Source organism: Dioscorea cayenensis, chromosome 2, assembly GCF_009730915.1.
Source record: "Dioscorea cayenensis subsp. rotundata cultivar TDr96_F1 chromosome 2, TDr96_F1_v2_PseudoChromosome.rev07_lg8_w22 25.fasta, whole genome shotgun sequence".
NCBI lineage: Eukaryota > Viridiplantae > Streptophyta > Magnoliopsida > Dioscoreales > Dioscoreaceae > Dioscorea > Dioscorea cayenensis.
In genome coordinates, this window is record NC_052472.1 from 15,444,455 (window position 1) to 15,459,224 (window position 14,770).

Here is a 14,770-nt window from a genome sequence, read left to right on the forward strand (position 1 = left end):
CCATAGGTGTCCTAATGATTGCATGTTTTATTGGGATAATAAGGACAAACAACAGTCATGTCATGCATGTGACAATTCTCGTTGGTTGTCCACAAATGCTAATCAACTTTCCAATGATAGTGAAATAACACACAAGAAACCAATGAAGGTTTTGAGATATTTTCCACCAATATCAAGACTATAAAAGATATTCATGTCCTCTAAAATTGCTGCTGATATGTCTTGCCATGCTGACTATTGGACAAATGATGGAAATTTGAGGCACCTTGTAGATGTTGAAGAATAAAAAACCGTAAACACAAGATATCCAGACTTTGCTTCTGATCCTTGAAATGTCAGGCTCGGCCCCTCTTCCAATGGTTTTAACCCATTTAAGTTACTAAGTACTTCAAATAGTACTTGGCCAGTGGTATTACTTCCTTATAATTTGACACTATGGATTGGGATGAAACAAACTTTTTTTTCTCTTATCCATGATTATTATTGGTCATAGAGATCTTGCAAATACTAGCGACATCTACTTACAACATCTTGTTAAAGAGTTAAAGAAACTATGGGTCAATGTGGAGACATATGATGCGTCATTGAGGAGGAATTTTTTTCTTTGGGCTACTTTATTATGGACTATTAATGACTTCCCCGCTTATGCCAATTTATCAAGTTGGAGCATGAAAGGAAAATATACCAGTCCTTCTTGTAATGCACAAACTTCTTCAAAACTATTGTCTAATGGCAAAAAGTTTTGTTATTTGGCATATCGATGATGGTTAGAACATAATCATTCATAGAGACTTCAAAAACATTTGTTTGATGGTACCATAGAGTTATGTGGAGCTCCTTTAACTTTAGCTAAATCTGATATTTTATTAATGTTGAAAAATGTGCAACCTGCTTATGGAAAATGAAGAAAGTTAATTTTTAAAAAAAAATAACAGTTACTGAATCAAGGAAAACACCATGTCAAGTGGTTGTTGATGATGTAGATAGTGCGAATGAAGAGTTAGAAGATGAAGACTCACGCATAGTAGATTTGTGGAAGAAGAAGAAGAGTTTTTTTTTTTAAAAAAAAAATTGTCATATTGGAACATAACCTACCGCATGATAACCTTGATGTGATGCACATTGAAAAAAAAAACATTTGTGAAAATATAATTGGATCAATTCTTGATGTTGATGGGAAATCAAAAGATTATATGAAATCCAAAATTGATATGGTAGAGATGAGAATTTGTCATGAGCTCCATCTAGAATATATTTCAAATGGGAAAATAAAATTGCCACCTGCTTCTTATTCAATGATGAAAAAGGAGAAGGATATGTTTTTGTCATGTTTTGAAGGATATTAAAGTTCTAGATGCTTATTCTTCAAACATATCCATATGTGTGAATCAAAAGGGAAAAAAACTACATTTTCTAAAATCGCATGATTGTCACATACTATTGTAGGATATGCTTCCAATTGCCCTACGTTCATCAATGTCAAAGTAAGTGACTTATGCAATTTTTGAGCTTTGTAACATATTCAAAATTCTTTGTGGTAAAGTTCTTAAAGTGGAGGAGCTCAACAAACTTCAATATTGAGTAGCAATAGCTTTGTGTTATTTGGAGAAGATTTTCCCACTTTCATTTTTCACTATAACGGTGCATTTAGTTATTCATCTTCCATTAGAAACTAAATTAGGTGGACCCGTTTATTATTGATGGATGTACCCTATTGAATGGTATTACTTTTTTCTTGGAAATAATTTTTTAAAAATATATTGCTAAACAAATTTCTATATGACATTGATTTCATGTGTCTCTTAATAGATTTTTGCTTAAGTTAAAAATGTATGTGCGGAATAAACGATACCTTGAAGAGTCTATCGCTGAAGGTTATTTGGCAGAGGAGTGTGTGACTTTTGTTCTAGACATTTGGTTGATGTGGAAATGATATTTGATAAATCTATATGAAACTTAAAAGGAGTGTGTCATGAGCAATTTGCAAGCTCTTATTTGTTTGCGAGTAATGGAGAACTAATAAGCAAGGTTGACATTACCAACTTGAGTGATACATCATGGGCACAAACACAAGGTTATGTCTTATTGCATCATGAAGCTATTGGAACATTTTAGATGTAAGTTAATCATTTTGAGGGATCAATTTTATTATTGACATTCAAATGCTCAGAATGTTGATAGAAAATTTACAAAAAAATTTCATGAATGATTAGGAGAAATTGTGAGTGATAGGAAAAATTTTAGTATTGATTCTCCATCAATATGCTCAATATTTTTTCCTAATTTGATGTATATAAGTTTTATGGGTTCCTTAAAGGAGTGCATCACTGAAGAAGTTAGATATCTTGCGCAAGGTCCAAACAAGATTAATAAGCGCTATAAAGGATATATTGTTAATGGATTTTGATTTCATACCAAATCTCGCAAGAGATTTAGTAGAACTCAAAATTCCGGATGTCTTGTCACTTCTTCAACAAAGAGCTATGCTAGTGCTTGAGATGCAAATCCTTTAGAAGGAAATGTTGACTTTTATAGAATTAATTGAGTTAGTTTATTTTGGCAAATTCAAGGCTGTATTATTTCGATGTGATTGTGTTGATGTTAATAGCAATATTGGAATTAAGAAAGACAATTATGGATTCACATTGATAAATTTCTCTCGATTAATTAAAACTAGTGAACAAATCTTTGATGAGCCTTATATTTTCTCATTACAACTGAATCAAGATTTTTTATTCTCAAGATCGTAAAGAAGCCGATTGGTTAGTTGTGATACGTTTGGATAGAACCTAGGGTTTACTTATTGATGACAATAGTTGTATATTTTGAAGCTCGTATCTATTAACCTATTGGAATACTTTATTTTTAAATTCAATTGTGTGTTCTTTCTTGTCTTGAACTCTATTGTAGTGAAAGCCAAGAGTTTCATAATTGATGTACTTGTATAATGAATCGAGATATCAACCTATATACACATACCACATTTGATTGGAATTACAAGTTTCCCTACAAATACGGTTCTTTGTGATTGTGATTTCTCTCTCCCTGTGGTTCTTTTGAGTGAGTATACATCAGGATTCTAATGGTAGTACAATCATAGAGAGTGAGTATTATGAAGAGATTCCAATCTTGCTTTGTATGGTATTAAGATCAATGATCTCAAGAGAAGGATTGGCTACTTAATGAAATTGTGTCTCTTCTAGATAAAGTTCGCTGTATGCAATGCAATCATATAGGGTTGTCTGTATTAGTGCCATATAGTACTAGTTATGGTGCACTTTAAGAAAGAGGCAATATGATTTAAGAACTTTCTCCGATCAACTGTATTGGAAAACCTAGCACAACCTTGTCTAGTGCCCAATCAAACCTCTTGGGAAAATCTATGCTCAAACACCCCTCTATCATGCTTATCTTACTGTAATTTTATTTTTGCCTTAGTTCTTAGCTTTCATTCTAGATTTGACACCTATGAGTTAGTTTAGGCTAATTGATGAGCTATGAATTAATAATATTATCCTCTAGTTCATAAAGGAAGGAGAGAAAGAGGAAAGAATCACAAGCCTTTCTCTGCCAAGACAACTTGGAGGGCTTCAACAATGGTCTAAGGCATTATAGAAGCTGTCGTGGTGAGTTCTTGACACTGTTTGAAGATTCACCGGTACTCCGAGGTTATAAAGTTTAGAGGTAGTTTTAATGTTTTTGTTTTCATATTGATTCAATTGTTCTTTCTTAATGGAGAACTAAACTTCATGGTGTTTAGGCATGGATTGAACTTAGGGTTTACTTTTTTATGACAGTAGTTGTAGATTTTAAAGCTTGTATATGTTGACCTATTGCAATACTTTGTTTTTTAATTCAATTGTATGTTCTTTCTAGTCTTGAACTCAATTGTAGCAAAAGCCGGGGGTTTCATGATTGATGTACTTATGTGCTGAATTGAGATATCCACCTATATAGACATACTACATTTGAAGGGAACTATGAGTTCACCTTCAAAAAAGGTACTTCAGGATTAAGATCTCTCTCTCCTTGTGGTTCTTTTGAATGAGTATACATTAGGATTTTAATTGTAGTGAAATCATAGAGAGTGAGGATTACAAAGAGATTCCAATCTCGCTTTATATGGTATTAAGGTCAATGACCTTAAGGGAGGAATTGACTACTCACTGAATTTGTGTCTTCTCTTGATACAGTTCAGTGAGGAAAATGCTATCATAAGATAGTTTGTATTAGTGCGATATAGGACTAGTTATTGTTCACTTTCAGAAAAAGGGCAATAAGATTTAGGAACTCTCTCCGTTGAACTGTATTGCAAAATCTAGCATAACCTTGTCTAGAGTCCAATCAAACCTCTAAGGGACTATGCTTGAGCACTTCTCTTCATGCTTATCTTACCATGATTTTATTTCTTCTATAATTCTTAGCTTTTGTTCTAGATTTGACAACTATGACTTAGTTTAGGCTAATTGATGAGCAGTGAATTAACACTAGTACTCGTTAATTTGCCATGGACATATAGATAACCCTACTTTAAGCACACTATATTACTTGATTGGCAGGTGCAGTTTCATTTCATACGTGACATATGGTGTTTTGAATTTTTGTGTGCGTAGACTCGAACTGTGGTTCGAGCCTATTTGGTTGTACCCCGTTTGTTAGACCAAGTTTGGTTGGTATGTACGAGTTGTTGTGATTTTAAGCGGTTGCGCGTGCGGGTGTTCTTCGGTTGAGCTATAGGCCAGATTGCATGCCCATGGCCATAGGTGACGGTGGTGTGCACCCGTAGGGTGGCCACAATTGTGCCCTACCTTATTTTGAAGGTCTCTTTTTTGGTCCTTTCTGATGTTTTGGCTGCTCTCTTTCTTTCTCCCTCTCTTCTCCTTTCTTAATCCTCTCCCTTATGCTTCATCTCCTTTGGAGCAAAAAGAAAGGTTGCTTGCCCTTGTTCTTGCAAGTGTTTAAGCTTTGGATTTATTTTCTCCTTCAATTATTGAGTTAAATTTCTCCTTTTTTTCTCTCCCTTGTGTTCATAGGATGATTATCTAAGGGTTGGCTTGGTGGCTTAACCTTTGTTATTCTTATTCTTAATTGCTTTGAGAAGTTGAAAGTTTAATTTAGATTGTTATTGCTTCCTTGAATAGTTGTATCCATGATCCTTTGCTTGCTAGGGTTCTTTGATACTATAGTATTACTGTAACACTAGTTAAACTTAGCTGTTTCTTGGAATTATTTGGTTTGGAATGAAGCCTTGACCCAGAGAAATTCATTAATAACTTTGAAAGAAGTCTTGAGCCACTCCTAGGATTGTTGTAGGGTTGCATGTCTTTGTGACCTAGGGTTTCATTCTTTAGTTATTTTGTTGAATTCTTTTTGTTGTTGTTGTGTGTGGGTGTGTTGGATGGTTAGGTGTTGAGAGCTTGGCTCGAGGCAAATAACTGGTGGAGGAGTAGTGCGCATGAGGTTTTCTCGCCTATGTTGTGAGTGGGAATTTTGATTGCACAATTCTTTTAGAATATAACTTATTTTTTTATATCACTTGACCAGTTGATTCATTAGTTTTTTTATATTGAATCGATGCTTTGATCAGTTCTAAAAGGGGTTTTTATGTTATTAAACTACTTTTTTTTAATTCTTGATGTTATAGTGATTGTGTTTGCGATTATGTTTATATTTTGAGTTGGAAATTATGTATGAGGCTTTGATTTTGATTCAAAGGTAATCCTTGAGTTTATCATATTAAATTGATGATTTAATTGGTTTAGAAAATATTTCTATTGCTTTGTTTTATTATTTAACCTCTTGATGTTTGATGAAAAGGCTTATAGATACATTGGTATAAAGGGTTGGAAATGACACTTGAAACTTATACATGTTATATTTGTGGCATTGTTTAGGAGGAACTGATATTTATTTCTAGTATATGATTATTATCCTTAACAAAGATCATGTGTGATGGCGGTATTGGTAGTTTTTATGGTGACGCTGTTGTAACCAGCCTACTGTAATAGTGGGTCCCTAAGGACCATCCTTTGGAGATGGCTTAGAGGACCTGTTTCTTTCCTCTTCAGGTGGCACTGAGAATACTTGATTTAGATGATACATCGGGATTTTGGAGTCACCATGCGGAACTAGTGTGTCAATGTCAAGGGCATGAGGATACTAGTAAGCTTATGACTAGTATACTACTTGAACTCAATTATCAGGTTTTGGTGTTCCTTCTACTGTGGTGTTGTTATACTACCTTGCTTGTGTACTGTATGTTCTGGTTATTCTTATTTAGAATTGTGTAATGCACATATTTTATTAGTCTTATGTGACTCTAGGATAGAGAGGTGGGGTATCCCTCATTGGGTTATCACATCCCAGGGACCAAGGGTCAGGGCATCACAAGACATTAGTCTTATGTGCTCAAGTCTTTGGGAAAGAATTGGGTGGATTATAAACATGACTTAAGGAAACGCCAAAAAAGAAGCTAGACCAAAGCAAGCAAGGATAACCATTCTAATGGAACCGTTCAATGGCAATGAAAACAATTAGTTTATTTTTAGTATTCAAGAAAAACACATGTCTGAATGGAAGTTTTCATCTTTTATTATGAGCTAATATTATATTTATTGATAAGTACCTAAATGCACATAGTCTCATATATGTATTTTATATACTTGGCATGTATATTTTATCAACTAGATGCCCGTTTTATTCTTAATTTCATGTTATTTGCTTTGTAGGACATAAAAAAAGACATGGAGAACACGAGAACATGATTTGGGTAGAAAAAAGAGAAAATCTAGTGGTGCGATATTGTAGCCAATACTATAACTGAAGCACTATAGCATCACAAAGGAGAACCATGCACCCTCCATACATCCTGCATGGCACCCGTATGGATCTGATAAAAAATGAAACAAATTTGGAGATGTGGTACCGTAGCGATTCACTATAGTAGTTTATTATAGTAGTGAGAGCTTTGCCCAGACAAAGAGTTTTGCATAGGACATATGGCCATCATACCGCCGCATGGCACCCACATGTCCCACAATATTCTCCATTTTGCTTATGTACAACCCCAATACAGCCCCCATACGGCCCTCATATGGTCCATATGGCCTGGGGTTATATCTGGGCACTTTTAGGGCTGATTTAGGGATCTTTTAGGTTGCTAGAGAAGAGGAGAAAATCCCGTGATGGCAACGTGATCTTGAGGTGAATCTAGTGGGTTTCCAAGGCTCCAACATACTCAATTTCGAGTGAGAGAAGTGTCATTTGGATAATTCCTCCTCATCAACATCATCATTCATCGAAGGAGTTTTATTATGAACATTTTGTGTATTTTGGTTTTCATTGTTGTTAGCTTTGGTATGATGGCACACTAAACCGCCCAAGGTCACCGGATGTTGGTGAACCTTGGGGGTTGATCTTGTACCTTGTATGATTTTTCTTTAATCCTAATGCATTGGTTTGGTTTGTGATCTAATCTTTCTTGCTTCATGTCTAGAGTTACATATGGATAACTCGGTAATTCTTTTATGAGTTGTGTGTGTAGATGAGACCTACTCATGTACATTGGATCTTGGATAGATTAGAAAAGGTTGCTTATGTTGACACGCCGAGAAATATGGGTGCTAATAGCCCTCCAATTTTTTGTGGTAAACCTACATTTGTGTTTAATTCAATTCAAATATTTCTTCAAACACATTGAAATATACGAGGGTTGACTCGGAAGAGATCCCGATCACCACTTGTATGGGATTAAGGATTAATCAAAAAGAGATTAAGATTAATCTATCTTTGAAATCTCTTGGGCAAAACCACCTTTGCTACTTTTAATTTTCATCCTTGTGTCCTAATGACCCCAAAGGGGATCCCCATCCATGGCCTCTCGCATCTTATCGTGTTATTTGTCATTATTTGCTTGTTTGGCAAATTACTTGCTAAATTTAGTTAAGTAAACAACTTCTACAACTTAAAGGTTAGGTTAGAAAATAGGTGGCGAAGGAGTAATAGTAGGTCTTTGACACCGAGAAATATGATCCTTGTATTTTGCACGGGGTATTACTTGATGACCGCGTAAAGATGTGAGTAAATCATCATGTTTTTGACGCTGTTGCAGGGGAACACAACAAGGAATAATAGATCAGGTTTTAGCCTATTGTTAAGTAAAAAATAATAAATAAATATTTTTTGCCTATTTAGTTAAGTAAACAACTTCTACAACTTAAAGCTTTTAGCCTATTGCTATAATCACTTCATTCTTTATTCTTTTTGTATTATATCAGTTTTAATTTATTCACTATTTTTTACTTTTGTACAGATCATTCTAATAGCACTACATAGCAAATTAAAATATTTTGCTAGAAAAGACACTAGACATTTTTGGATAATTGGATTGAATGGAGATTGACGCAGAATCAAAGTTTGTATCACCAAGACTATCTTTCCAATACACCTTTGCAAGTGGAAGTCTCTTGCATTTCTAGGAAGACAATAGTTGGAAAGTGGTGTTTAAAAGATATATGGAATCAGAAGGAGGTACTCTAAATAAAGAAAGCATTGTTCCAATAGAGAAATGTACTTTGATAATTGATGAAAAACAAGTGAATACCATGAATCTGGATAACCTAGACCACAATGATGAAGATACATTGATGATTGCACAATCATAGAATCTAAGATTGAATGACAATCCTGAGCTAAGTCTAATACAAGAGGAAATAGCTGACTTTTCTACGCAGTGTGCGTGTGGTATGGATGACAATTCAAATGAGGATTTAGTTTCCACATAATAGAAAGAGTTTGAACAGTTTACAGATGGAAGAACAAAGGGCTAAAGCCTTCAACTGAGGAACCACCTGAATTAGAATTAAAGACATTATCTGAACATCTCAAATATGCCTTCCTTGGGGAGGGAACATAGCTGCCAGTCATCATTGCTTCAAAAATATCAATTGAACAAAAGAAATGATTGTTGAATGTGTTAAAAAATTACTAGAAGGCAATTTCTTGGAAGATAGTTGACATCAAGGGGATAAATCCATCTTTTTGCACTCACAAGATTTTAATAGAAGATGGTCATAAGCCCAAGGACTTACCTCAATGAAGACTCAATCTGAACATGAAAGAAGTGGTGCGAGTAAAAGTCATCAAGCTCTTAGATGCGGGCATCATTTACCCGATATCTGATAGTGATTTGGTGAGTCCAGTGCAAGTAGTTCTTAAGAAAAGAGGGATGGCCATGATCACTAATGAAAAGAATGAGTTGATCCTAATTCGAATTATTATTGGGTGCCGAGTATGTATTGATTACAGAAAACTGAATGATGCCACATGAAAGGATCATTTTCCCCTATCATTCATTGATCAGATGCTTGAGCAATTTGCAGGATATGCCTACTATTGCTTCTTGGATGGGTTTTCAAGCTATGCCCATATCCTTATTACACGAGAAGATCAGGAGAATACTATCTTCACATGCCCATATGGTATGTTGCTTCTTGCCACATGCCTTTCGGATTATGCAATGATCTTGCTACCTTTTAGAGATGTATGATGACAATTTTTTAGGACATGGTGGAAAAACTTCATGGAGGAATTTATGGATGACTTTTCCATCTTCGGTGATTTATTTGAGCTATGCCTAAAGAATTTTGAATGAATCCTTATTAAATGTGAAGTGATAAGTGTTTGTGTATTAGTAATACAAAGTATTTTTTTCTTACAATGAGCATTACTTTTCTCAGATTTTATCACTTATACATATGTATTTGTGTTCTTTTGTGCATGTAGGGTTGCGGAGACAAGTATAGAAGAAAGAAACCAAAGTAGATCGTGGAGCCACTTTGATTAATGAAATCTTGGAGTGAACAAACATGAAGACACAAGTTGTGCCCAAAGACAAGTGAGTGTGTGCCAAACTCCATTGTGCTCGAGTGAACATGCAAATTGGAGGGGCACAAAGGCAGTCACATTCATGTGTTCTGACTTGTGCAACGCTACCAAGATCTTCTACAATTGTGATTTTTATTGAAGAAGCAACACGATCTACTGCATGGATATGTGCCCATTCATGTGGCCTTGATGAAAAGTGTGGATTTGAGAGTATTTTCATACAACACTATAGCAGAGTACTGTAAAAAAACATTGTTGCAAAGTTACTGTAGTAGTCACTATTCAACAGGCCGCAGAAAATCAATTCTTGCGGATTCACCCGGGTGTGTGAAAATTACACACGCCTATGTGGATGCCCGATTCCAACCATATTTAAGTCGTGATGTCAGCCGTTCTGAGGGATCCTTTCCCCATCTTTTCGCCCATCCTTTCTCATATTTGGAGGCGCTCGCGGCTAGGGTTCGGAGAGGCTTTGGCAAGGGTTTTGGAGTGGTTCTACGGCCTTCAACATTGTGTTCCTTCCTACGATAGTTATTGGGGGAGCTTTCATCGGCATTGATTCGGCGATGTGTGTCCTAGGATTGACGAGGGAACCCTTGGCGAAGACAAGGCTACTTTACAAGACCATCGACTTGAAATATGAAGGGCTTTTACTTATGGATTGCATGTTTTTACTTTCGATTTCACTATAATTGTATTGTGCTCCATGGAGAGCTAAACCCCTAGGGGTGCTTGGACTTGTAAACCCTAGGATATTATTGTTTCATTCACCTTTCATTATGTTTCTTTAATTGATGTCTTTAATTAAGTTCCAAAATTGAATGGTTGTTGAATTGATTTTCCCTTAGAGTGACACTAGGGTTGAGAGTCTACATTGGTAATCCTTTTGAGTGAGTGACACACCATAAGGGTTAGACAAAGCAAGATTAGAGAGGGTCGAGAGGGTGAGTCAAGAGGTAGCGGAACATCCCCTTTCCCCTCTGGTGTGATTTATCCTACCTCCATGTTCCATGAGTTTTTTGCGGTCACAATAGAGTGAAGTGCTAAGAGAGGAACTCCGATGAGGCTTAGTTACGCAAGCAATATAGTGAAGCGTTGAAGTAATCTTAGAGCTTGGGGCTTAATTGTAACTAGGGGTCTTCTGGTTGGACCAAAGGATTAGATCTATATTAGCAAATAGGGTTTATCACTTGGAGTCCCTAGAGCTTTAAAAAACTTTTCACAGTATGAGGTGTTGAGACTAAGCGATTTCTCCACCGGGGCATTATATAGGGTTAATCACGGTTGACCTTAGGTTTAGGACCGTGTATTTTAGTATTTCCATGACTCATTAAGCACCATTTAGAAGACAAAATGGTTGGTTTTGCACTTGAAGCAATATTCCTAGGGGGAGCAATGTCCGAGTACCTCATTTCTATCGATTGCCTTTCCTCTCATTTTATTGTGTCTCTCTTTCTTGTTCTCTTTATTTCTTTGTACATTGATATTTTTCACACCATCTTGAATCATCATCATTTTAGTTAAATAGCAATCTTTGTGTTTCTGATCACTATTCCCTGTGGATACGACTACCCACTCACCAGGGTATAATTACTTCGACAAACCCATGCACTTGTGGTACACACGCAAAGGGTGTGTCATGAATAAACTAATCTTGTGCTCAGTTAGGAGAAATGCCATTTCATGGTTCAAGAAGAAATAGTCCCGGGTCAAAAAATTTCAAAGGAAAGGATTGAGGTAGACAGAGCAAAGATTTCCACTATAGAGAAGCTACCATTTCCTGGTTTAGTGGAAGCCATTAGAAGCTTTTTGGGAGCATGCAGGTTTTTATAGGAGATTTATTAAGGACTTTTCCAAAATTGCTAGACCCCTAATAAGGCTACTGGAGAAAGATGCTCTTTTGAGTTTGCCAACGAATTCATGAAGGCTTTTGTTACACTCAAGGAAAAGCTTGTCCAAGCACCTATAATGGTAGCTCCGATCTGGGATTCTCCATTTGAATTGATGTGTGATGCGAGAGATTTCCAATAAGCGTAGTCCTTGGGCAGTGACGAGATAAACATTTCCATCCAATATATTATGCGAGCAAAATGTTAATGGGTGCCCAAGAAAACAACACTACCACTGAAAAAGAACTACTAGTTGTGGTCTTTGCTTTTGACAAATTCTGGCCATATTTGGTTCTTTCCAAAGTCACGGTGTATACAGATTATTCTACTTTGAAGTATTTGCTAAGTAAACCAAATGCCAAACTGTGATTGATTAGGTGGGTTGTGCTACTTCAAGAGTTTGATCATGAAATTAAGGAGAAGCGAGGGGTAGAAATCCTTATAGTAGACCACTTGTCTCATTTGGAGAATCCCAACAAAGATTCTCTAGAAGAAAAAAGAGATCAATGATGCATTCCCTAAAGAGTACTTGTATAACATCCAAGTGGTGAAAAAAAAGAGCCACCATGGTTTGTTGATTTCGCCAACTATTTGGTTGCGAGGGTCATCTCTAAATGGTCCAAGTATCAACAAAAGAAGTTCTTTTCATACTTAAAGTACTACATATGGGATGACACGTATTTGTTCAGAGTTTGCTCCTATCAGATTGTTCAAAGATGTATCTGCCGAGTCAAGGGCTTGAATATTCTAAAGCATTGTCATGCAAGACCCACTAGGAGACACTACAGTGTAAGTTAAACAATAATAAAGATTCTTGATGCAGGTTTTTATTGACCCTCATTATTTCAAGACACCCAGAAATTTATATAATTTTTGTGATAGGTGACAAAGGATAGGCAACATCTCTCGCTACAATGAAATAACTTAGAACTAGAAACAAGCTTATGAAGTCTGACAAGGTCCCCCGCAAGTGCACGGGTTTGTCGAAGTAATAATCCCAGATGAGTGGGTATCGTATCCACTGAGAGTAGGGAATAAAGACACTTAAATTGTTTCTTAACTAAATGAAAGATGAATAGTGATTTGTGTGACAATATGTAAGGTAACAAAAGTAAAAACAGCAAGAGAGCACAAGTAAAGGAGAAGGTAAGGAAATCGATATAAGTGGGGTACCTGGATATAGTTCCACCTAGGACAATCGTTTCAAGTACAAAAATCCTCTATTAAGCTTTCTAACTAATGCATTAATGAGTCGTGGATATCCTTAAATACATGGTCCCAAACCTAAGGTCAACCATGCCTAACTCTATACATGTCCCTGAGGAGAGATTGATTAACCTCTCAACCTCGCACTCGCATAGAATTGTAACGAGATCTAGGGATTCCAAGTGATAAATCCTCTTCCTATATGTAGACCAAGCCCTTTTGTCCAGGTGGAAGGTCCCTAGCCATAATTAAGCCCTAGATGCTAAGATCACTTTAACGCTTCACTCCGTTGCACCCGCAACTAAGCCCCAGCGGAAGGTCCTCCCTTAGCCCATTCACTCTACTATGACTGCAAAGAGCTTAAGGAAACAGAGGTAGAATAAATCACACCAGAAGGGAAAGGGGACTCTCCGCTACCTCTCGACTCACCCATTCAACCCTCTCTAATTCAGCTGTGTCTAACCCTCATGGTGTGTCACTCACTCACAAGGGTTACCAACAAGAAATCTCAACCCTAGTGTCACTCTAGGGGACTATTCAAACAATCAAGCTTTCAATATTGGAACTCAAAACATCAATTAATTGAAAACATAATAAAGATGTTCAATGAAACGAATACATCCTAGGGTTCACAAATATCCACGTACCCACTAGGGTGTCTAGCTCTCCATGGAGCTAATTACAATCAATGAAATCGAATGTAAACCAAAGAATCCATAGAAAATCTCCTGGTTAGTCGTGGCGATGGTCTTGTACAGAGTCCTCTACTCGTCGCAAGAGTCCCTTTGTCCAGCTAAGGATACACCTCGCTGGATCAGTGCCGACGAAAGCTCTCCCAATAACCTTCTTCCAAATGGATCGTTCTATCAGAGCTGTAGAACCTCTCCAAATCCCTAGCCAATATCTCTCAAAACCCTAGTTGAAGCCCTCTCTCAAGTTTGGGAAACGATGGAGAAAAGAATGCTGAAATCGGGGCTAAAATCGGCTTTAAATAGACTGAAATCGGGAATGCACACGCCCCTATGGGCGCCCCTGTGGATTTTTCAAACTGGCGTGTGAAATTTCCACATGCCCATGTGGATTCTCTCTTTTCCTGTTTCTTCAGCAGGCAGTGAACAGTACCTAATATAGTGTTTTACTACAGTGATTTGCTACATTACCTGCTACAGTACCGTCACACATCGAGGTAACGCAAACGGGCACACATTTGCGTCATGAATCAATTTGCTTCTTCAATATCGGAAACATTGGTGGTGATCTTGCTATAAATGCATAAACCGGAATACTTGAATGTGACTGCCCCTGTGCCACTCCAAATCATGGTGCTAACTCGAATACAAGGAGTTTGGCACACATTCTTGCATCTTGAACCCGACTTATGTCTTCGCGTTTAAACCTTCTCAAGATTTCCCCCAAATAATGCACTTGTGACCCACATTGGCTTCTGACAAGGTCCCCTTGCGTATATCCCGCAAGTGCACGGGTTTGTCGAAGTAATAATCCCGGGTGAGCGGGGTCGAATCCACAGGGAGTAGGGAGTAAAGACACTTAATTCGATTCTTATCTATATGGAGTATCAACAATGATAAGTGTGGTAATGATTCAATTCTCAGAAATTAAAAGTAACAAGTAAGAGAGCAAAAGTAAGAAGGAGGCAAGGCAATCGATAAAGATGGGGTACTCGGATGATGCTTCACCTAGGATAATCGCTTCAAGTGCAAGAACTCTCTATTATGCTTCCTAATCAATGCAATGGTGAGTCATGGAAATCCTTACATACATAGTCCCAA